The sequence below is a fragment of the Musca autumnalis genome, unplaced genomic scaffold (genome assembly GCF_047663935.1).
Source record: "Musca autumnalis isolate F117 unplaced genomic scaffold, ASM4766393v1 scaffold_4, whole genome shotgun sequence".
Taxonomy (NCBI): domain Eukaryota; kingdom Metazoa; phylum Arthropoda; class Insecta; order Diptera; family Muscidae; genus Musca; species Musca autumnalis.
Window position 1 is genome coordinate 69,482,719 of NW_027411977.1, and position 26,253 is coordinate 69,508,971.

Below are 26,253 nucleotides of genomic sequence, written 5' to 3' on the forward strand. Positions count from 1 at the left end.
CTACATACCTAACAAAATCAATCCCACGGCAGCGGGTTCTCTGTACCGGATTGACCAGGGATCACACAACATCACCTCAGTGTACGTGTGTTTGAATTTGTTTCGTTTTTCTGTGCTGGGAGCAGCATATCCCGGAATGCCCAGGACCAATATATTTGTGCTCGGTTTGTCATATCCGCATCTTCACCAATATCCAATCTTCGGTGAGATGCAATAGATGTCAGGAGTGGGTGCATTTAAGGGGTTGCTCTGGACTTGCCCACGCGAGGGACTATGTTGTTGCATGTTGCGCGAACACAGCTCCCAGTGAGTCGTCGTCAGATTACGAAACTCCTTCGTCGTCGGATTACGAAACTCCCCCGCAGTCCCCCCAACAGCAGCCGCACGCGCAGCATTTAACACCAGCCGTTGTTGTTCCAATCCCAGAAAATGCATCCTTTTTGCAATTGAATTGCAATGGGCTCCGAGGTAAGATCGATGAAATAGTAGACTTTATGAATCGGAAGAAGATCAAGGTCGCGGCAGTGCAGGAAACCATGCTGAACAGCTCAGTACGTTATGATGGTTACAACGTAATAAGGAAGGATCGCACAAGATGTGGAGGTGGGGGATTAGCTTTCCTATTGCACCAATTTGTCCAATACATACCTATCTCGCTTGAGCCTGTCGCTAATGACCCATACATGGAATGTATGGGGGTAGCAGTCAGGTGTGGAACTGCCGAGATAGAGTTGCCTGACATTAGTTCGCTTTTGGAAGGTCATAATCGTTTGGTCCTTGGGGACTTTAATGCGCAACGTGACCATCGACTCTCGGAAACGACCAGAGGGGTATAGCGCTGGCTGAGCAGATTGACAGCTCTTCGTTGTGCTCGGTCAATGAGGACGCCCCTACCAGAAGTAGAGGAGCGTGTCACAGTTCGCCAAACATAACCATCGTGTCACCTGCTCTGACAAATGACGTCACCTGGCAGCCAGTCATTTCCCTTGGATCAGACCATCTCCCCACAATTGTCGCCATCAGCAGACCACCCGATTTCATCACCTCTGAACGCCGCACATTCGTCAATCATGGGAAAGCTGATTGGCCGAGTTTCAGAGAGTTCACCAATCAACGCTTCAGAGAATTGCCCAATCTTTCTGATGTTCGGGTAGCGGAAAGGACGTTCCGAGACATCATCAATGCTGCAGCCGCTCGCCATATATCTGCTGGTCGAATACCCGAAGTAAGACCGAATTTTCCAGTAGAGGCGATGGGATTAGCAAATGAGCGTGATGAGTTTCGCCGAACCAACCCCGACGATCCCAGAGTTAGGGAGCTGGCACTGGTCGGCGAACATTAGCGGAACAAGTGGTTAAATCATCTGAAGAGTTGCAACATTGGAGCCGGTATAAGCAAATTGTGGGCAACGGCTAAGTCACTCTCGAACACCGGAAGGAGGGATGACAGGACCTCAGTCACGTTTGGCATCGTTACGTTGACTGACCTGAAGAGGTGTGCAAGTTATTTCAATCGACAGTTTGTCGAGCACACCGAGAGTGACAGGGCGAAGGGAAGAGTGTTACGTCTCATTTGATCTCTTCCTGTCGAGGACGGACCACCACAGTTTACAATGGATGATGTTGCGAATGCCATCATCATCCAAAGCTTGGGACCTGACGGAATTGCCATGGTAATGTTGAAACATCTGGATGAGCCGGGACTGTAGTATCTCACTAAAGTTCTCAACCTGTCGCTAGCCACCCTTACTGTTCCCGAAGTCTGGAAAATGGGCATTATGGTCCCGCTACTGAAGCCAGGCTAGGATGCCAGCAAAGATGAATCTTACAGGCCGATTTCGCTTTTGTCACCTGTAGCAAAGACCCTTGAGGCCTTAGTCCTCCCAGCATTATAAATAGTTATCAAGTTGCCGATCATCAGCATTGATTCCGTAAGCAGCACAGCACGACAACAGCGCTGCATGCCATCTCCACAAATATTTGTCGGAGACTCAACCAGGAGCGGCCGTGTGATAGAACAGTGATGATGGCGCTTGACTTATTAAAAGCCTTTGATACTGTCAAGCACTCCACGCTGTTCGAGGACATCGAGCAGACACCCCTCCGGCCAAGTCTGAAACCTTGGATAATCAACTATATGTGTGGTCGTCGCCAGTTAAGGAACAAGAAATACAAGACCCGAAGAGTGAAACAGGGTGTTCCCCAAGGTGGGGTGATATCTCCGGAACTGCCCAGCAAACCAAATGTCTGATGTCCGACACGTCTGAACAATTTCGGAAGCAAAGTCGTTCAGATTTCGTTCCGATTTCTAAACGATTTTTCGGAGAGGAAATTGTTCAGATTTTGTACCGATTTCGGAATGAATATCGGAAAGAAATTTCCTTTCCGAATTTCCCAAGGATTTTCTTCAGATTTCGTTACGAAATCGGACCGAAATCGATCTGATGTCGCTTCGACATTTCGTTCCGAAATTATGTCAACCACTTCATACAACTTTCGTTAAGATATCGTTACGATTTCGGATCAGATATCGGAGGTATCGTCCGAATTTTGTTCCGATTTCGTTACGATATCGGTACGATTGGTTTGCTGGGTGTTTAACCTCTACCTTTCCTGTATTGCGCCCCCTCCAGACGGCATTGAGATCGTAACGTATGCGAATGATTGTACGATCCTGGCGTCAGGTACCTGTGGGAGACTGAACTCCTGTTTAACCGATCATACCACCTTTTTCCACGCGAGGAATATGCAGATATCCGCCACTAAGTTGACGGCCACTCTGTTCACCACAGGGACGGCGCAGTATAGAAGAGAAAATTCTAGGAGTGACATTCGACACCACTTTCACGTCGTCCTCGCATGCCACAACTATCTGCGATAAAGTGAAATGTAGGAACAAGGTCCTCAAGTCACTAGCCGGCGGCAACACTTGGGGTGCAAATAAAGAAACCTTGTTCACTACGTATAAAGCGATAGGTTGGTCTGTGGTAAGCTATGCGGCGCCAGTTTGGTGCCCGACTTTATGTGACACGCAGTGTGATAAGATTCAAATTTCCAAAGTTTGGAAAGAGTGCAATTTAAGGACTTGTCTGGCATCGTTTTTAAATTTTTGGCAACATGTTCTGTATGCAGCCCTAGACGTCAGAAGTCTTTTGTTTACTTCTTTTCTATAGGCTCGGGGTGGAGGTTAAATAACTGTCGGCACAGCTTTATCATACTTTTTTAATATTTCTCTCATATTTAGATCTAATTCAAAGATGCAGTAAGTCGGCCCATTCCTTAAGTTACCTACTCCAATAACATGCAAAAACTATACCCTTACATAAACTCCTTCATATACCTCCGGCGCAAAATTTTAAACCTTTTTGACTCAAGTCCAGGTCATTACTGCCGTCAGGTAGCCTTGATGTTGCAGACGACAACGTCCCTGCCGCTTATAACATGTTCTTAATTGTTTAGTTTATTTCTTTTAGTTTCAATAAATAAATTACTAATTTTTCATTCTGTCACTTTTTTCTTCATTTTCAGATTTTTTTGGAATAAAATCAACGTGTTTTATTTGACGTGCAAAATAGAAAATAAAATCGGATAAACCATCGAATTTTTGGTGCATGTGCGGAGGAAACTGACTGTTACATTTCCAGCAAACCTGATCGTTTGTTGTCTTTTAACATTTGTAACCCTTGTAAGTATAAACAAATTAAAATTATTTTATTTTTCATTTTAGTTCCAATAAAAATCGAATCTTCTGAGAGTTGTGAATTTAAAGTTCATTTGAAAGATTGTTTAATTTTTGTTCAGCAGCAGACGAGAGAAGACTGCACTCGTTTGAGATTTGGATATACCGACGGATCTTAAAGATATCCTGGACCAATCACATCTCAAATAATGAAGTACTGAGGCGAATGAATACCGAAAATCAAATTATCAGAACTATAAAGACGAGAAAAACTGCTTATTTGGGACACATTATGCGAAATAGAAAATATAATCTCCTCCAAGCTATTATAAGAACCAAAATTGAAGGTCGCAGACCAAGAGGAAGACGAGAAATAACATGGATGAAAAACATTCAGGAATGGACAGGACACCAAGATGAAATAAGCCTTTTAAGCGCCGCAAGAAACAGAGAACTAGCTATAATTGAATGAAATGTTTTAACTCTATAATATGTAATTAAATAACTCTGTAATAATTAACATTGTATGATCGCTAATATCCGAATACGGATTTGCAAATAAAGAAGAAGAAGCAATTTTGGCTGAACTAGTTCAGTAATATAGTTCACAGACAGACGTACATACGTCGTTGTGTCTTATGTGGGTACCTGTCATGCGGCCTACTCCACAATGCTCTTAACACCGGGTGAATAGGATGCGTTTACCAACATCCCCGAACAAAAAGTACGAGTACCAATTTGCTCACACGTATTTGGACGTGATCGCCTCCTTGGTTAAGAGCATAGCTTATCTATACTCCTACCTTTCTTTGTGTTAGGCACCCGGTTGAAGAGCAGCTCCACACACGAGCCGAAGCTATTTTCACGATTTGGGTCTTAACCACAGCCATTGCGATGCTCCCACAAGGGGGCCAACACCAACTGCCAGGACAGATCCAAGTATCTGTGGGCACCTGGCACCCGCGGTACCAGATTATAGCCTCCGGTAAGGCTTCGTGGCCAATGACCATTACCAGTTGGACTCCAAACAGCCCCGGACTGGTGATCCCCGCCAATTCAGTCAGCGGCAAAAACAAACAACACAGGACCACAGACAATTAACATGCTGTCCTCACGGTCTGCACAAAGGGCCGACAGTAACCGCGGCAACGGACAACACAACACAAACAGTAAACGAAGACAACCTCACGGATGGCTGGCACGACATCCACACCAGGACACGACGCTGCACCAACACCTCCAACTCTCCTCCAACACCCCCAACTGTTGAGATGTCTATCAGGCATGTCACAGATTCCAATCGGAATGGTTTTAATTCCGTAATTTCATTTCGATCGTTTGTTTTGCTTCTTCAGATTTCAATCGATTTGGTGAATTCCGAAAATCTTATTATTTGGTATAAATATGGCAACATTGGAGGAATCAAAATAAACAAAACAAAAACATATGGTTAGAAAAAACACTGTTGAAGTGAGAATTGTGAAAATATTGTGTTTAAAGAAAGCTTTTTTTGTGCGAAAAGGAAATTAATTTTTATTGGATTTTCAATTTTTCTATTGTTTCGGTAATTAAGGGGCAAAAAACTAACGTAACATTGAAAAACATCTTGTTTGAGTTCTTTCTTTTTTGTTTCCTTCTAACATTGCTTTAATTTGTCATTCGTAATGTCAGATTGTTTTGTTTTTACAAATGTTTTCACGAAAAAATTATGTTGTGGCAATACTTATTTAATATTAATAATTGGTTTCGTTGATTGAGAATTGGAATGGAAATAAAATGATAAAAAAAGTGAAATTAAATGTGATTTTGTAAATAAAACAATATTTTTTTTATTATTTTTAAGTGTTGAGATTCCACTTGAGAAACCAAAAGTGGTTTCTGTCACATGCCCCTGTATGTGTAGGAATTACCTCCACTAAGAGGTAGTTTACACTATCTATCAATGTCATATGACACAAAGTGAAAACATTCCATATCTACGTCCCAATTTACATTAGGCGAGTTTACTTGCGGCAATTGTCAGTTTGTAGGTGAGAGAGGGTGCTGAGGGGCAAAGGGTTACCATATGCCTCACCTCTCTCTCCTACAAAATGACAATTGCCGCAAGTAAACTCGCCCAATGTAAATTGGGACTACCCACAGAGGCAATGTGGAGACGTAATTTTATTATATGTTTGCTGGGGTGGGCGCAAAGGATAAATGGCGTAAGGAAAATCTCCAATATTCCACATATGTACTTACTTACTTACTTAGCTGGACCATTACAGAACATTTGTTCTATAGGCCGAACTAAGAAGAGATCTCCATTCCTCTCTATTTGTTGCTTTGCACTCTGGAATACCGCGCCTTTTCATCTCATCATCCACTTGTTTGCGCCATCTATTCCTTGGCCTGCCAATTCTGCGTGCACCGCCATGTGGCATGTATTCATACGCCTTTTTAGCGGGTTCATCATCGCTCATTCTTATGATATGGCCTAGCCAACGCAATCGCTGCATCTCGATACGTTTAACTATATTGATGTCGTTGTATAGCAGATACAGCCTGTGGTTCATGCGACGTCGATATTCACCGTCAACGCAGATTGGTCCGTATATCTTTCAAAGAATGTTTCTCTCAAACATACCAAGCACTGCCATGTCTGCTGGTGCAAGTATCCAGGCTTCGGAGCCATACATCAGCACGGGTAGTATCAGTGTTTTGTAGAGCGTTATTTTTGTTTGACGAGATGTGGCTTTGTTTTTGAACTGCTTACTTAAACCAAAGTAGCATCTGTTGGCCAATATAATTCTTCTTTTTATTTCACAACTGATGTCGTTTGTTGTGTTTACGGAGGTGCCGAGGTAGACGAACTCTTTAACTACCTCAATATTATAGGAACCAACTTCCACAGTTGGTCCGAGCTCTATGGACGCTTTGCGCGTCGACACCATCAATTTGTTCTTTTCGCCGTTTACCGCCAGACCCACTTTCGCAGATTCTGCATCGACCTTCCTAAAGGTATCAGTTACTTCCTTTACTGATCGTCCCATGATATCTATGTCATCAGCATAGGCAAGTAACATGTGGCTATTGGTGTAAATTGTGCCATTTCTTTTGACATTTTCATCTCGTATTACCTTTTCCAGCAAAATGTTGAATAGGTCACACAAAAGGCTGTCTCCATGTCTGAAACCTCTTTTGGTACAAAATTCTTCGGAGAGGTTCTTTCCAATTTTAACTGATAACCTAGTGTCAGTTAAAGTTATATTACAAAGCCGGATGAGCTTTGTGGGGATTCCAAATTCAGACATTGCGTGGAATACCTTTGATCGGAGGGGACTGTCGAATGCTGCTATATAATCGACAAAAAGGTGAAATATGTCGATCTGCATCTCTTGGGTCTTCTCCAGGATTTGCCGCAGGGTAAATACATATCTGGTCAATGGTGGACTTGCCAGGTCTAAAGCCGCATTGGTATGGTCCAATTATCTCGTTGACCATAGGCTTTAGTCGTTCGCACAATATCCCTGACACGATCTTGTAGGCAATAGGGAGTAGACTTATGCCCCTATAGTTAGAGCATACAGTATTATCTCCCTTCTTGTGGACGGGGCACAGGATACTCAGGTTCCAATCGTCGGGTACTCGTTCTTCCTGCCAGATGGTGCTAACTAGCTGATGAATACACCTTATCAGCGTGTCGCCTCCGGTTTTGAACAGCTCGGCTGGTAAGCTATTGGCACCTGCTGCCTTATTATTCTTCAGCCGATTTATTGCTGTCTTTACCTCATCTTGGCTGGGCGGTACACATTCAATACCATCTTCTGAGATTGGGACTGTGGTATCTTCGTCGTCTTCGCTGCTATTGGATACCAACAGATTTGAAAAATGTTCTTTCCATATCCTGAGTACACTGTCTGTATCAGTTACCAAATTACCTTGCTAGTCCCTACAGGAGGATGTGCCTGTACCAAAGCCATCAGTTTGATGCTTGACTCTTTGATAGAATTTTCGGACTTCATTCTGGCTCCTGTACATCTCGATTTTTTCACACCTCCGCTTTTCCATCTCTCTCTTTTTCTTGCGGAAAAGACGTTTCTCCTCTCTCCTTTTCTCCCTGTATCTCTCTCATGCGCTACGCGTTGCTACGGATTGTAAAGTAGCCCTATATGCCGCATTTTTCTCTTCGGTGGCAGCACGACACTCCTGATCATACCATGGATTCCTTGGTGGAGGCCTCTGGTATCCAAGTATGGATTTTGCGGCTGTTTGCATGGAGTGGGCAATGCTTTGCCATTGCGCTGATATGTTATCGGGACAAGGAGTGCTTTGATTAAGCAATTGGGCAAGTTGAGTGGAATATGCCGTGGCTATCTGTTGTGATTGCAGCTTACCGATGTCCAACTTCCGCGTTGAGTCTGTTCGTGCTTTATTTGCAACGTTTAGACGGGTACGTACCTTTGCTGCAACAAGGTAGTGGTCCGAATCAATGTTTGCGCCTCGGAACGATCGTACATCCAACACGCTCGATGAATCTCTTCCATATATCACAACATGATCAATTTGATTACTTGTCCTTTGATCTGGAGACAGCCAGTTGCCCTTTTGAATATCGAGATGATTAAATCTGGTACTGCTAACTACCATGTTTTTTGCAGCTGCAAAGTCTATCAGTCTCATACCATTGTCAGATGTTTCACTGTGGAGTCTGAATTTTCCGACCGTTGGGCCAAAGACATTCTCCTTTCCAATTTTGGCATTATAATCGCCTAGAATGATTTTAATGTCATGGGCAGGGCAACGGTCATATGTTTCTTCTAAGCGCTCGTAAAATATATCTTTGGTCTGTTCGTCCTTTTCTTCAGTGGGAGCATGAGCACAAATAAAGCTGATGTTGAAGAATTTAGCTTTTATTCGAATTGCAGCAAGTCTTTCATTCACTGGTGTGAAGCTGGATACCAGATGTTTTAGTCTCCGACTAACTACGAATCCGCAACCAAACTCATGCTTTACATCATGGCAGCTATAATACAGTGCGTCACCTTTAGGTGTTGTTGTGACGCCTTTCCCAATCCATCGTATTTCCTGTATGGCAGTAATATCGGCCTTGTACTTTTCAAGTACGTCTGCCAATGCGAAGACTGCACCTTCTCTATAAAGAGTGCGAACATTCCAGGTGCAGATTCGCAAATCATGGTCCTTAAAACGTTTGCGGGGTTCGTCAACTTTAGAGGGGTTTGTTTTTCTTTTCTTTCGTTTTTTTCATAGTAGGCTGTTTTTTTTTTCTAGGGGAGGGTTACTAACCCGACGCCCAAACCCAAGTTTTTAACGTTCTTATGGGTGAACGCGCGGCACATGTTAGCTCACTACCATTAACGGGTATTAAAGGCAGTTCCCCAGGTGACACCACGGGGAGGTCAGTGTTCACTTGAGATGAAAGAGGGACCAAGATAAATCCTGGGCTTTGCCATGTTAAAGCCGGTCAAGACCGTTGCTTGGTATCATTCATCCCCTACGTCACCCACTAATAAACTAGTTGTTTTAAGATATTAAAACAACAACAATGGGATTTGAAAAAACAAAATTGCAAACGCTATCCCAAAAAAAAAAATGTTTCTAAATAAAACATCATTTTATTGGTATAAATAAATATCATTATTAATATTTTTGCTAATAGTGTAATTCTTACACATGTTTATTAATAAAATAAAATAAAATAAAAAAGTTGCTAAATTTTACTAAAATTTTTCTTAAAATTACAAAAAGGAGAACAACTTATTATTTGAACTGTCAACTAAAAAATTGCAAAATTCACAACTTTTCAGGCTTTCACGGTATTTTTAGAAAAATTGATTCTAATAGTTCGTATGCCCGCCTTGGACATCAAAAACAGCTTGTAAACGTATCTGAATTTGATAAATAAGTTTCGGAATGTCATATTCCAATGGTATTTTTGCCATTCTTTAATGCATTTTATTTAGTCCGCCCATGAATTTTGGATGGGGTTAATTTATAGACTTTGGAACGGGGCATCAATGACTTTGTTACAGTTGTATAACAACCAAGTGCTACATAATTTAGATTTATGCCTAGGGTCGTTGTCTTGGTAGTACTTATATTGTAAGTTGTTTAAATTTTTACGGGCAACAGGCCCAAATTTCTTAACGCTGTTGGTTAAATCACTTTTCAAAACATCTAAATAAACTACCTCTGTCACTGTTTCCTCCAAAATCTGTATGTTACCAACGTCACTGCTTGGTATACAACGTTATACCATAACTGACAGTTTTCCGAAATTTATGGTATGTATTACATTCTTCTCTTCCACGACTTTAAGGGGTTTTTGCAACACTTTAAAAGGTTCATCGTGATAGTACAACATAATTTTAGTCTCATCCGGAAATATAACAACAACCCCATACTAAAGATGAGGTGAAAATTTGTCTGTAACAAGTCTGAATACACACAGAGAAGAGATATTGTTGGAACAATCATATTCTAAGAGCAAAATAGTGTATTTTAAAAATCTGAAAATATATATTGTTGTTTCATCCATATATTTTTTATTAGGAAACATGATGACACAAAATATATTGTTGCGCCAACAATACATATTTTAAGAATTTTAAAATACACTATTTTGCTCTTAGAATATGATTGTTCCAACTATATTTTTTCTCTGCGTGTAGTTTCTATATACTCTGCTGGGAGAGCAATGGTTTCTACCTAGTCACTCGTGATGAAGGCTTCTTATTATATAGCACTGACTTTCTGACTTTTCCAAAATCTTTTACTCCAAAATCTTTTTTAATAAATAAAAACTCAATTTTCTGGTGCTGCTTTGGGATCCTTCGTAAATTTCATTAAGCCTGCCGTCTTTCTCGGTGCGGTATATAATTAAATTTGCAATTATTTAGTTGCCCGTTGTTTTTGTTATTTTCGACCGATTTCTGAATGTCTGAATGCCTTGATGTTGTCATTAATAGGTAAATTAACAGCTATGTACAAAAAACCCAACATTATTGAAAGAATTTCTCGTAGTAAATCCTAATTAAACATCTTAATTTTGAAAAAATCATCGTTTGCAATAATATAGTTGACTGTCATCTGAAGCAAACTTTCGTCGAGAAAGGGTCTATTAAAACACCCTTTCTTTCTATTGAAGCACCCATCCTTTCTTTCAGAAGGGGTGCAACTCTTTCAGAGGCATCCTGTGGAGGCACCCTTTCTTCCATGGCACCGCAGAAATTCCCTACTTTTTTCTTCCACATTTCTTATCTACTTTTTTGTTTATATTTCGTCATTTTGTATGTAGCGATAATAAAAATCAACAGTTTGATAATTATTCGATGTTAAATAGCTTCCTAACAATGTGCTAAGTGTTGTTTGTTGTTGTTGTCGGAGTACAAATCTAATTATATATAAATATATAATTTACAGTTTTTGCGATAATTTGTTTGTGTTAATTCTTCTTTTTAATTCTTCATTTCACGTTTTCATATTCAATTTTATTGTTTTTTTATACCCTCCACCATAGGATGGGGGTATATTAAGTTTGTCACTACGTTTGTAACTACTCGAAATAATCATTGTAGACCCCACAAAGTATATATATTCTTGATCAGCGTGCAATTCTACATCGATATAGCCATGTCCGTCCGTCTGTCCGTCTGTCCGTCTGTGGAAATCACTCTAGCGTCCGAACGGATCGACGTAGGTTGATGAAATTTTGGGAAAATATGTTATATTTACGTAGGACTTTTGGTATTGAAAGCGGGCTATGTAGGTCCACGCTTTCGTATAGCCCCCATACAAAATGACGCGTGACGCGTCGTCGTTTTAAGGGATTTTTAAGATATTTGGCCCATTTTACCACCGAATTGGTTGTAATTTGATACTTTGTGTCTCCAGAGGCCAAAAAATATTCCTACCAAAGTTGGGTTATATAGGTCCATGTTTTGGTATAGCCCCCATATAAGGCCCCATATAAAGTACGCGTCATTTTAATATATTTTGAATGTATTAGACCCATTTGACCACAGAATTGGTTGTAACTTTGTATTTTGTGTTTCCAGAGGCTAAGAAACATTTCTACCATAAAATGTTTATATAGGTCCACGTGTTGATATAGCCCCCATAATACAATATCTCCCGATTTTCGATATTTTGAACGTTTTAGGCTCATTATCACACCGATATGGATGAAGTTTGGTATTTAGACTTCTTTAGGCGTATAAAACTTTCCCCCAGAAATTTGTAGGTATAGGTCCACGCCATCATATAGCCCCCATAGAACGGTACCTTCCGAATTTCGGTATTTTGAAGCCGAAATGGCTGAAATTTGTGGTGGAGGGTATAAAAAGTTCGGCCCGACCAAACTTTACGCAATTCTTACTTGTTTCTTCTTCTTTATTACACAAAAGATTACTGTGGTGTTGTTGTTGTTTTGGCCGTATGAGTGAACGCCAGAAGATGAAGATGTGTCATAGCCGTGCACCACATTTATTGTTGTGGTTGATACCAAGAACATGATTTGTTTCCCAGTTTCGCTTTTGACATTTGTAAAGCTCAATAAAAATGAGTGGATATTTGTTCAATGGTCAATAAATGTACACACGATATTCGTATATATTTATTGTTTATATATGAATATATAAGTGGATCTTTGTTGTGTTCAATCAATACTAAACTTTAAATGCCCCAATACAGTCCTCACAAATGAATTTATTATTTAAGTTAAATAACACCGTTACTGAAGGAAAGGATGCTTCGATAGGCCCTTTCTAAAGGAAAGGATGCTTCTATAGACCATTTCTAAGCAAAGGGTGCTTCTCTAGACCCTTTCAAAGCAAAGGGTGCTTCTATAGACCCTTTCAAAGGAAAGGGTGCTTCTATAGACCCTTTCAAAGGAAAAGGTGCTTCTATAGACCCTTTCAAAAGAAGGGGTTCTTCTCTAGAGCCTTTCAAAGGAAAGGGTGCTTATCCAGACCCTTTCTAAAGAAAGGGTGCTTCTCTAGACCCTTTCAAAGGAAAGGGTGCTTCTATAGACCCTTTCAAAGGAAAGGGTGCTTCTATAGACCCTTTCAAAGGAAAGGGTGCTTCTATAGACCCTTTCTAAGGAAGGGGTTCTTCTCTAGAGCCTTTCAAAGGAAAGGGTGCTTATCCAGACCCTTTCTAAAGAAAGGGTGCTTCTCTAGACCCTTTCAAAGGAAAGGGTGCTTCTCTAGACCCTTTCTAAGGAAAGGGTGCTTCTCTAGACCCTTTCTAAGGAAAGGGTGCTTCTCTAGACCCTTTCAAAGGAAAGGGTGCTTCTCTAGACCCTTTCTAAGGAAAGGGTGCTTCTCTAGACCCTTTCAAAGGAAAGGGCTGCTTCTCTAGACCCTTTCAAAGGAAAGGGTGCTTCTCTAGACCCTTTCAAAGGAAAGGGTGCTTCTCTAGACCCTTTCAAAGGAAAGGGTGCTTCTCTAGACCCTTTCAAAGTAAAGGGTGCTTCTCTAGACCCTTTCAAAGGAAAGAGTGCTTCTCTAGACCCTTTCAAAGGAAAGGGTGCTTCTATAGACCCTTTCAAAGGAAAGGGTGCTTCTATAGACCCTTTCAAAGGAAAGGGTGCTTCTATAGACCCTTTCTAAGGAAGGGGTTCTTCTCTAGAGCCTTTCAAAGGAAAGGGTGCTTATCCAGACCCTTTCTAAAGAAAGGGTGCTTCTCTAGACCCTTTCAAAGGAAAGGGTGCTTCTCTAGACCCTTTCTAAGGAAAGGGTGCTTCTCTAGACCCTTTCAAAGGAAAGGGTGCTTCTCTAGACCCTTTCTAAGGAAAGGGTGCTTCTCTAGACCCTTTCAAAGGAAAGGGCTGCTTCTCTAGACCCTTTCAAAGGAAAGGGTGCTTCTCTAGACCCTTTCAAAGGAAAGGGTGCTTCTCTAGACCCTTTCAAAGGAAAGGGTGCTTCTCTAGACCCTTTCAAAGTAAAGGGTGCTTCTCTAGACCCTTTCAAAGGAAAGAGTGCTTCTCTAGACCCTTTCAAAGGAAAGGGTGCTTCTATAGACCCTTTCAAAGGAAAGGGTGCTTCTATAGACCCTTTCAAAGGAAAGGGTGCTTCTATAGACCCTTTCAAAGGAAAGGGTGCTTCTATAGACCCTTTCAAAGGAAAGGGTGCTTCTATAGACCCTTTCAAAGGAAAGGGTGCTTCTATAGACCCTTTCAAAGGAAAGGGTGCTCCTCTAGACTCTTTCAAAGGAAAGGGTGCTTCTCTAGACTCGTTCAAAGGAAATGGTGCTCCTCTAGACTCTTTCAACGGAAAGGGTGCTTCTCTAGATCCTTTCTGAAGAACGGGTGCATCTCTAGATCCTTTCTGAAGAAAGGGTGCTTCTCTAGATCCTTTCCGAAGAAAGGGTGCTTCTCTAGATCCTTTCTGAAGAAATGGTGCTTCTCTAGATCCTTTCTGAAGAAAGGGTGCTTCTCTAGATCCTTTCTGAAGAAAGGGTGCTTCTCTGGACCTTTTCTAAGAAAAGGGTGCTTCTATAGACTCTTTCAAAGGAAAGGGTGCTTTTCTGGACCCTTTCTACGGAAAGGGTGCTTCTATAGACTCTTTCAAAGGAAAGGGTGCTTTTCTGGACCCTTTCTACGGAAATGGTGCTTCTCTGGACCCTTTCTACGGAATGAGTGCCTCTATAGTCGTATTTTAAGGAAAGGGTGCCTTTCCATACCCTTTCTAAGGAAAGAGTGCTTCTATAGACCCTCTCTAAGGAAAAGAGCTTCCATAGATCCTTTCTGAAACGAAAGGGTACTTCTATATAGCCTTTCTGAAGGAAATGGAAGAATAAGTGCTTCTATAGTCCTGGGTGCCTTTCTATAGACTCTTTCAAAGGAAAGGGTGCTTTTCTGGACCCTTTCTACGGAAATGGTGCTTCTCTGGACCCTTTCTACGGAATGAGTGCCTCTATAGTCGTATTTTAAGGAAAGGGTGCCTTTCCATACCCTTTCTAAGGAAAGAGTGCTTCTAAGGAAAAGAGCTTCCATAGATCCTTTCTGAAACGAAAGGGTACTTCTATATAGCCTTTCTGAAGGAAATGGCGCTTCTATAGACCCTTTCTGGAAGAATAAGTGCTTCTATAGTCCTGTTTTAAGGAAAGGGTGCCTTTCCAGAGCTTTTAGAGATCCTTTCTAAAGAAAAGGACCTTTTCTGAAAGAGCGGGCACATTTTTTAATGTGTCAAAGCGTACATATCATATTTAGCTATCCTCTTTGTCTTAAAACTTGGGTATTTTTGTTTTTTTTTTTTGTTTAATTTTATTAAAAATTAATTGACGCTTTTCATGAACATTTTAAAACTTTTCCATGAAATGGACAACAAATATATTGAAAATTGTTTATGTCCACAACAAATTCCTAATGGAAATTTCCAATTTTCTTTGAAATGTACACACACACACATACACTCAGATAATTGTATAAATGTATTTGTGTACATTGAGATTGCAATTATTACACAATGCATTTATGTTATGTAGCCAACAAATACATATACAACAATGTACATAAACATGCATCAATCCGTGTATATGATAATCTATATACACATGTGTGTGTGTGTGTGTGTTTGTTAGAGTTTATTTGTATACACTATAAACTATATCTAACAACTAAAGCCTGTAACTAAAAGTTCGGAAGGAACACCCAAAACGCGTTCACACATACACAAACATACAAACATTGTATATAAATATGTATGTATATAACATGTTTTGACGTCTGTATTGTATAACCAAAATTTTCTGTATAGAGACACACATAGGAATATACCGAATATACTCCAATAGGTCTTTACTATATCCATCCACTCATCAGGGTGTTAGGAGTGTGGACAGGGGTACGGGTGTGTGAGTGTGTGTGTTTGTGATTTTGTGCTTAGAAATTGCCAACATCTGTGTATTGCAACCAAAACGGAGCCTGTACCCAAAAATATTGGGTTTGTTGTTGTAGCTGTTGTTATTCCTGCTGCACTTCAAATGCACTCTGGCTGGCTGTGGTGCTCCAGTAGCGGATGAATTGCAACAATCATCATCCTGCAGCCCAGTCATGCCATTGTATAGACAACTACATTGTCGGAATGTGAATACGACGTTGCATGCATCACAAACACCAGCAGCGACAGCACCACCACCAGTACCAGGTTTTCATTGTCGCTACAACTAACGAGCTTTGTGTGGTTGTTGCAGGTTGGTTGTGGAGGGCCTGCAGTTCTAATACTCTCGTTGTTGTTGTGTTTTGTTATTAAGTTAGCAATTATATTAGTTTAGAAATGTGTTGAAAGCTTTAGATCCTAAAGGGATGTATGGATGATGGTCCACTTCTAAACATATTTTGTTGCCTTTGTTGTTGTTATTTACAATGTGTCATGTTTAGCGGGCAACGCACGAATGGCTGGGATCGAGCATTGTACGTTTACATATAGGGGACATGGGTTGAGCTGTATATATTTATTTCCTTCCTCCGCCACATACCATAGGTAATGAAATGAATTCAATAGGATTGCGTTTCTAATTTGGCGATTTACAATTTAGCGGAACAAAAACATTTCCTTCTCAATAGATTCTTCCAAGGCAAAGGTCTTCAATTAAAATGAAAGCATTTCAGGGGAAAACAAATGCCAGTTGAGGAAGAATTTCACCAGAAGTGGAGGTGGGGGACTAGTACTCCAGCTGTACTCTAGGTTATAGGGCCAACATTAGTCCGCTTTTGGAAGGTCATAACCAACTGATCCAAGGTGACTTTAATGCTTATTATTATTTGTGGCATTGGTTCTTGGGGGGTATAATGTTGGCTGAGCAGTTTAATAACTCTACGCTTTACATGGTAAATGAGAACGCCCCTGCCAGAATTAGCGGAGAGTGCCATAGTTCGCCAGACATAACCATCGCATCACCTGCTCTGATAAATTATGTCACATGGTCGTTTCCCTTGGATCAGAACATCTCCCCATAATTGTCTCCATTAGCAGACCGCCTGATCTCATCGCTTCGACCGACGCACTTCTATTAATAATGGGAAAGTTTATTGGTCTAGTTTCAGAGAGTCACAACACTATAATAATAATTGTTCCACAAACATCCCAGGCGGGACAGGGGAGACTTCTCTCATATCAATGAGTGCACCCCGATTCATATTAGCTCAATGATATGGGACCTACTGTTTATCGCCGAGTCCGAACGGCGTGTCTTACGACACCGCTTTATAGAGAAGTTGTACAAGGCTGAAATACTCAGAAAATGTCGCCAACATTACTGAGGGGTATTTTTCCACCGTTGAAAAGTGTTTTGATGTTGACTGGCCGGGGAATCGAACCCACGACCTTCAGCGTGCAAGGCGGGTGTCCATACCATTGCACCACGGTGGCACCCACTAAGTCTTCCAATAAGTTAGGCCCTGACGGAATCTCCATGGTAATACAAAAACAGCTGGAACGTTTCAAAACCGTCGCGGGATAGGATAGTCCAGCTACTGAAGCCAGGTACGGATGCCAGAAAAGGTGAATCGTGCAAGGCGATTTCGCTTTTGTCGCCTATAGGGTTTACGAGAGCTACACGAAAACTATCTGGTCTAGGCAATAGCGCCATTTGACTTTTTTTGACAGTTTGACAGTTTTTAGCCGATATACGACCATGTGTTGGGTTGTTTACTTACTTAGTTGGCCATTACACAACATTTGTTTCATAGACCGAACTAAGAAAATATCTCCATTCCTCTCTGTTTTTCGCTTGACTTTTTGGAATACCGCGCCTTTCCATTTCTTCATCCACTTGTTTGCTCCATCGAAGCTTAGGCCTGCCGATTCTGCGTGCACCGCCATGTGGCATGTATTCATACGCCTTTTTAGCGGGATCATCATCGCTCATTCTCATGGTATGGCCTAGCCAACGCAATCGTTGCATCTCGATACGTTTAACTATATCCATGTCTTTGTATAGCTTATATAGCTCGTGGTTCATACGACGTCGATATTCACCGTCAACGCAAATCGACCCGTAGATCTTTCGAAGAATTTTCCTCTCAAACACACCACTGCCTTATCTGCTTGCGCAAGTACCCATGCTTTTTTTTGTATAGTGTTATTTTTGTTTGACGAGATGTGGCTTTGTTTTTAAATTGCTTACTTAGACCAAAGTAGCATCTGTTGGCCAATACAATTCTTCTTTTTATTTCACAACTGATGTCGTTTGTTGTGTTTACGGAGGTGCCGAGGTAGACGAAGTCTTTTACTACCTCACTATTATAGGGACCAACTTCCGTCCGAGCTCAATGGACGCATTGCGCGTCGACACCATGAATTTGGTATTTTCTCCGTTTACTGCCAGACCCACTTTCGCAGATTCTGCTTCGACCTTCCTAAAGGTATCAGTTACTTCCTTTACTGATCATCCCATGATGTCTATGTCATCAGCATAGGCAAGTAACATGTGGCTATTGGTGTAAATTGTGCCATTTCTTTTGACATTTGCCTCTCGTATTACCTTTTCCAGCAAAATGTTGGATAGGTCACACGAAAGGCTGTCTCCTTGCCTGAAACCTCTTTTGGTATTGAACTGTTCGGAGCAGTTTTTTCCAATTTTAACTGATGACCTAGTGTCAGTTAGAGTCATCTTACAAAGCCGGATGAGCTTTGCGGGGATATCAAATTCAGACATTGCTTGGAATACCTTTGAACGTAACGGCCTGTCGAAGGCTGCTTTAGAATCGACAAAAAGGTGATAGGTGGCGGTCTTCTGCAGGATTTGCCGCAGGGTAAATATCTGGTCAATGTTGAACTTGCCAGGTCTAAAGCATTGGTATGGTCCAATTATTTCGTTGACCATTGGCTTTAGTCGTTCGCACAATATCCCTGACACTATCTTATAGGCAATAGGGAGAAGACTTATGCCCCTATAGTTGGAGGTTCCAATAGTTGGGTACGCGTTCTTCCTGCCAGATGGTGCTAACTAGCTGATGCATACACCTTATCGCCTCCGGGTTTTAAACACCTCGGCTGGTAAGCCATCGGCTCCTGCTGCTTTCTTATGCTTCAGCCGGTTGATTGCTGTTTTTACCTCATCTTGGCCGGGTGGTATACATTCTATACCATCTTCTGGGATTGGTTCTGTGGTATCATCGTCTTCGCTACTATTGGATACCAGCAGATTGGAGAAATGTTCTTTCCATATCCTGAGTACACTATCTGTATCAGTTACCAAATTACCTTGCTGGTCTCTACAGGAGGATGTGCCTGTACTAAAGCCATCTGTTTCACTCTTTGGTAGAATTTTCGGACTTCATTCTGGCTCCTGTACATCTCGATTTTTTCAGCCTCCCGCTTTTACATCTCTCTCTTTTTCCTGTAGAAAAGACGTTTCTCCTCTCTTCTTTTCTCCCTGTATCTCTCTCGTGCGCTACGCGTTGCTACTGATTGTAAAGTAGTTCTATATGCCGCATTTTTCTCTTCGGTAGCTGCTCGACACTCCTGGTCATACCATGAGTTCCTTTGTGGAGGTCTCTGGAATCCAAGTATGGATTTTGCGGCTGTTTGCATGGAGTGGGCAATACTTTGCCATTGTGCTGATATGTTATCGGGATGAGGAGTGCTTTGGTTAAGCAATTGGGCTAGTTGAGTGGAATATGCTGTGGCTATCTGTTGTGATTGCAGCTTACCAATGTCTAACTTTTGTGTTGTGTCTTTTCGTACTTTGTTTGCTACGTTTAAGCGGGTGTGTATCTTTGCTGCAACCAGGTAGTGGTCCGAATCAATGTTTGCGCCTCGGAACGATGGTACATCCAACACGCTCGATGAATGTCTTCCATCTATCACAACATAATCAATTTGATTCCTTGTTTTCTGATCTGGAGACAGCCAGGTGCCCTTATGAATATCGAGATGATTAAATCTGGTACTGCTAACTACCATGTTTTTTGCAGCTGCAAAGTCTAGGCTGTTTACAGTGACTTCAAAAAATCACTTTGTAAAAAAATTGAATTTACCTGTGAACATTTTTGTCCGATAATTTTTCACAAATTTCGACGTGGATAATCACGGCAAGAGTGCATCGATCAAATTAAATCTTTGCACGTCGATAAAGGACCATCCTATAGCACTATGAAAAAATGGTTTAATGAATTCAATCGTAACCGACACTTGCCAAAAACGAAGGTCATGAGGGTCGCCCAAAATCGGGCGTTGTGCCAGAAAATAATAAAGCCATGCGTGAACGGATAACGCAAGATCGCCATATTATATACCGTGAGATAGAGGCATCCTTGGACATTTCTTGCACCAATTAACATTTGATATTGCATGAGCACCTGGCCGCAGAAATGGATTTTTCTCGCTAGATCCAGAAACATTGGTCGATCGCTCAAAAAAAGCTCTTGTGGATTGGTGCAAAGAAATTGTGAATAAAAACATTCACGGTGCTTCCAACGACATTTATAAGACCTTCACAGACGAAGAATCTTGGATCTATGCTTAGGGACCCGAAACAAAACCCAAATCGACCGTTTGTGTCTTCCAAAGCGAGCCAAATCCAATGAAAGTTGTTCATGGAAGAAGACCTTTAAAGCAAATAGTCCCCTGTTTCTTCGCCAATACTGACCATGTGTCGACTATACGGCTTCAGATATGTGGGACGGGTAATTCTGAGTGGTACACTACAATTTGTTTACCACAAGTCTCCTGAGATATTCGAAAAACAACAAGAGAAGACGAATCGTTCTGCATCATGACAATGCGAGCTCTCACACATCGATTCAAACCGGACAAAACGTGGAATTGATGGATCATGCGAGGTACAGCCCTGACTGGCGATCCAATGACTTCATTTCATTGCCAGAAGATGCTGTAAAAGCATTCAAAAACCAAGTTTTGAATGTGTCCTGAGTACGCTTAGGCTAAAAACTGTCAAACTTTCCAAAAAAATGTCAAATGACGCCCGGATAAACTGCGTGCTGTCTAGGCCAGAAAGTTGTTTAGTGTCTCTCGTATGCAAATATCCGCCACTAAATCTATGACCTCTCTGTCCGCCACATAGACGGCAGATGCGAGCAATGAGTTGAATGCCGTGATCGATGGCAGCAGAATTCCGACAACCAACTACCCCAAAAATTCTAGGGGTCACATTCGATAGCATGTTCATGTCGTCCGCGCATGACTTAGCTATCTGCCATAAGTTAAGATGTTGGAAAAAGGTTTTATCCAGTAGCATTTGAAGGGTGCAGATAAGAAACCTTCTTGACCAGTGGTAGTCGCGTTATATGGTGATATATCGGTCTGTGGTAAAGTATGCGGCCCCTGTGTGCCCCGCGAACATAAATGCAACGCAGTGGAACAGTATTCTAAAGTGTCAGAATGCCGCCCTGAGAACTGCAACAGGGTGCCTCCTCATTTCTTCAGTGGGCCATCTACATGAGGAGACAATGATTCTACCAGTACAGCAACATAATGGCATACTTCCGTTGCGTGAGAGCCATCCTAATCACCATATGGTGAATAGGGTGCTTAAATTCCTATATCGCAAGGACACCGTGCAAAATATCTGCCCAGCATGAGACATAGGTACGCACGACACACTGCACCTTTTCAACTACTCTGCAAATCTACCCAACTAACTACAGTACCTTTGTGGTTACATCCCAGAACGGAAATTGGCCCAAAGCCAAATAAGGCAGAAAAGCCAATATATAACAACAAATATCCTCAACTAAATCTAGGGCCACTATTTTTACCTCATGAACTGCAGAAATGAGCACAGAACTGAATATCCTGGTTCCATGGTACCAGAATTCCGAGCACAGAATTGAATATCCTGATCGATGGTACCAGAATTCCGACAATTAACTTTAGACGTAAAATTCTAGAGGTAACATTAATCAGCATATTGACGTCATGGCACAGCTATCTGCGACAGGCTGAAATTTAGGAATAACGTCCTAAAGTCCGGTCAACGGCTTGGAGTGCAGACGAAGAAACCGTGTTGACCTTTCATAAAGACAGTGTTGTCGGTGAACATAAGTGCCACGCGATCGAACTGTATTCAAACCTGTAAAAACGCCGCCCTGGTAACAGCAACAGGGTGCCTCCCCATGTCATCAGTGAACCATCTGCATAGGGAGTCGAAAATTCATCCACTACGGTAACACAATGGTATGCTCTCGTTGCAGTACTTGCTCGAAGGTTACGCTGAGAGCCATCCTGATCGCCGTATGGTGGATTGGTCTCCCCCACCAAGGCATGTCAGTAGGGCATCGATATAAGGAAGAACCTCTAGATCAACAATCCTATCAAGCAGATTTGAAAAAAATTAACACAGAAGTAGGACATTTTCAGCAACCTTGTCGATTCTTAAGGCCTCGGTACATAAGCTGTCTCGCCTGCTTGCCTTGCTTGCTTCTGATAAAAGAATAAAAAAGAAAACGTCAACCCAGTACGAAATTTTCTAGGCCTCCTTTATTCTTTTATTTTTGTTATGTCAGAAATGAAGCAGGAAAACAAGGCAACCAGGCGAATCAGCTTATGTACCAAGGCCTTTATGCAAGGTATTCTAATTCAACTGGCGGCGGTCCAGCGTGCCATGTCAAACCCCTTACTATTCACCAACAAACGCAAAATTTCCGAATTCTAGTCACCAGGTTAGAACTTTCTCTCGGTACAATCCTGGACCACTACATGACATGCAAAAGAAATATCGAGGAGCGTACAAAGAAAGGACTTATTGCCCTATACTTCTGCCAGAACTCCATCGAATGGGATCCTTGATCTCCAACCTTATTTTAGCGAACGTGGCGAATTTTACAGGTCTTAAGGACAATTAATAGTTAACTTTAGAATTGTGGAGTAGATTTTCCCTGCCACTTTATACACTTTCATACGGTCAAAATGTGCCTCATCGAAATAATGGTTTTAGACCCCAAGTATGGTTGGACAAAATCCGTTTCAGACAATTTGGAGTTGATTTAGCCATGTCCGTCCGTCTGTCTGGCTGGTTGGAGCGCACTATAACTCGAATAACTCGAACGGATCAACCGATTCTTGTTTTAATATTTTGTCCGAACTTAGTTTAAGTTCGAAGATGGGTTATATCGGTCCACTCCTTCCGGTACCTCCCCCACAAAAGTTCGGAAAATTTGTGCACACAATAACTCTTAAAGGGAGTAACCGATTTCGTTCATACTTTGCACATAGTGAAATTTCTGCCAGACTTAGCTGAGGTTCCAAACTGGAATCAATTGATCCACTCCTTCTGGTACCTCCCACACAAAATTTGGGAAAAGTTCAGTTTAGGGCCTGCTCTCGAATCGCTTTGATTTTTGTTGTAGCAACTTGTATTCACTGCCCCCCATACGAAGGTACAAGTTTCATCAGGGGCAAGTCCATACTTCCTGTGAAAATAGCCTGAAAGTTGAAAAAAAACTCCCATGACACCGTGTATAGTGGTTGGAGCACAAGATAACTCTCGAACGGATCTGCCGATTCGGTAAAACATTTGCACGACAACCCTTGAAGGGAGTGACCGATTTGGTCCATACTTTACACATCCTAATGTATCTACCAGATATAGATCAGATTCAAATATGGACAATATTTGTCCACTCCTTCGGGTACCTCCCACACAAAATTTTGGAAAAGTTCAGTTTAGGGCCTGCTCTCGAATCGCTTTGATTTTTGTTGTAGCAACTTGTATTCACGGCCCCCCCTAACGAAGGTACAAGTTTCATCAGGGGCAAGTCCATACTTCCTGTGAAAATAGCCTGAAAGATGCAAAAAGCCCCTACAACATCGTGTGTAGTGGATGGAGCGCAAGATAACTCTCGAACGGATCTGCCGATTCGATCCTAAATGTGGCCTTGGTAATATTTTGTGCAACCTTATTGTAAGTTCGAAGATAAGCCATATCGGTCCACTCCTTCAGGTACCTCCCCCACAAAAGTTCAAAAATGTTCGTAAAAAAGTGTGTGTACGACAACTCTTGAAGGGAGTGACCGATCCGGTCCATACTTTACACTTCCTAATATATCTACCAGATATAGGTCATGCGCGAATATGGACTATATTTGTCCACTCCTTCAGGTACCGCGCACACAAAAATAAGTTCACTTTAAGACCTGCTCTCGAATCACTTTGTTTTTTGTTGAAGCATCTTGCATTCGCTGCCTCCATTACGACGAAAAATGTTTTTTTTTTCGGGGAAAGTCCATACTTCTTGAGAAAACAGGCCGAAAGGTGTAAAAACCCCCCTATTGCACCATATGTGGTGGCTGGAGAGCACGATAACTCTAGAACTGATCAACCGATTTGGTTCAAAATTTGACCTTCGTTATATTTCCCGTACTTCCACTCAAATATTTAAGAAAAAAATATCACTAAAATGGTATGCACCATATCTCTTGAACGGGGCAACCAATTTGGTCCAAACTTTGGATCTCCTAAAAATTTGTCCAAAATTTGTTTAACTTCTAAAATTTCCCATATCGATAATCTCCTTAAGGTACCTACCCCACAAAAGTTCAACATTTGTGTCTAGGTGCAGTTTAGGGTCTGTTCGAAGATCCTTTGGAAAAGTATACCAATGCTGTTCGTTGTGATCCTGTTTACAGCAAATTTATGTTTTCCCGGCATAAGGGTCCAAAAGTTATAGATGGCCCACTGAAATGACTAGTGGGCGCGATATCTATCGAAGAGATATGACTCACAAAATAAGATCCACTTCCATAATGGACTATGTCGATCCATTGCTTTAAGTATCTCCTTCGCAACACTTTTGAACTTTAAACCTAATCCAATTTTTTTTTTTCGTCAAGTTCAAATGTCCAAAAAGCGCCATAAAATTCTGAAAAGACCCTAAATACATTCGATCTGTCCGTAGATAAAAGTTTCAATTCACATAAGCTGAGGGTACATCTCTGTCGACTGATACTTTTTTACTTGTTTTGCACTATGGTTCATATTGAAGATGTGTTTTGATGTGACGCTGGCTATTGCGTTCGTCGTCCATCATGCATTTGTCACTTGAAGGAGCAATTTTTCACCGATATGATCTCTGAATTTCAGCAGTTCCACACCTATATGGCCATCAATGTCCTATTCACGTGAAATAGACCTCTGGGTCAAAGGCAAATTCGGATTTTGTTCAAACCTTGTTCAAGATCCTGTTAATTGTGTTCTGCGTTATGCACATACGTGTGAGTGTGTGCATTGCTTGCGTAAATATAATCCGATAGACGTTAATTTCTCTTGTGGATATTTACGTAGTTTGCGTGCCGGCATAGCTCGGCATGAGTGGTACGGGTTTTTGAGCAGTTTTGCAAAATTTTCAAAGTTGTTAGTGTTTGGTCGTTTGTTGTTTTGGCTGGCTGCTGGCTGGTTGGCTGTCTCTCTGTTCACAGCTATGCGAATGCACTTAATTCCTCCATACAAAACCCCCGCGGGGGAAAGGGGGCGGTATGCATGCTCGCTTTTCGATGTACATAAGAAATATAACTTGTGTTTGTACATAAATACATACATATTCTATACAAATATGTATAAGAGATATCTGCATGGTAATCAACTACATGGAAATATATAGGTATGGAGATTTATTCTCTGTTACATAGTCATAGATATGTATGTATAAGTTTTCGGATGAATATCTCAATAATATGATTAAATTTAGTATATGGACGTTAATCAAAATATGTATTTATGCTTGTGTTTCGTGGTATTGTAATTTGATTCGCTGTGATGATTACTAGAAGTATTACAAACGTCCTGCTGAAACAGGTAAAAAACGAACAGGAACTCTCTCAACCCATTAATGACTGTACAAAAACATTAACAAGAGTGGTGGATCCGTGAACCCTAAATGAAACAACGACAGAGATATACCCTCAGCCCATGGACTTGCCCACGCAAACAGAACCACAACGAACAGCATCGGTATACGTTTCCAAAGATTGCATTTAGACACAAGAGCACACAAAAGGGCCGATATGGCTCATTTCACAAGTTAAACTAAAATTGGACAAACGTTAGGACCAAATTGGTTGCCCCGTTCAAGAGATATCGTTCATATCATTTTTTAAATATTGGAATGAAGTACCGGAAGCTGTGAACCAGTATTGTCCATCTTCGAACTGAAACTGAGTATAGACAAAATATGAGGAAGGCCAAATTTTGAACCAAATAGGTAAATCAGTTCGAGAGCTACCGTGTTCTCCAGCCACTACAAATGGTGCCAAAGGGGGTTTTCACATCTTTCGGGCTGTTTTCTCAAAAAGTATGGACTTGCCCCTGAAAAAACTTTTACCATCGCCATTGAGGCAGTGAATTCAAGTTGCTTCAACAGAAATGAAAGTGATTCAAGAAATGGACTTAAAGTGAACTTATCCGAAATTTTGTGTGGGAGGTAATCGAAGAAGTGGACAAATATAGTCCATATTCGAACCTGATCTATGTCTGGTAGATATATTAGGATGTGTAAAGTATACACCAAATCGGTTACACCCTTCACGAAATTTCGCGCGTACAATTTTTTCGAACATTTTTGAACTATTGTGGGTTAGGTACCTGAAGGAGTGGACCGATATGGCTTCTCTTC

At 41.4% G+C, this 26,253-nt stretch overlaps 1 protein-coding gene across 20 annotated transcripts in view; it reads left to right on the forward strand.

Moving 5' to 3' along the window:
- The window catches only part of simj (transcriptional repressor p66-beta simjang), a 265,771-nt gene that overhangs the window by 156,217 nt on the left and 83,301 nt on the right, over positions 1-26,253 (forward strand). For all 20 annotated transcript variants that reach the window (XM_073982393.1, XM_073982397.1, XM_073982390.1 and 17 more), the window contains one exon: positions 3,528-3,684. The gene's annotated coding sequence lies outside the window, so the exon portion shown is untranslated. The remainder of the gene's footprint in view (positions 1-3,527; positions 3,685-26,253) is intronic.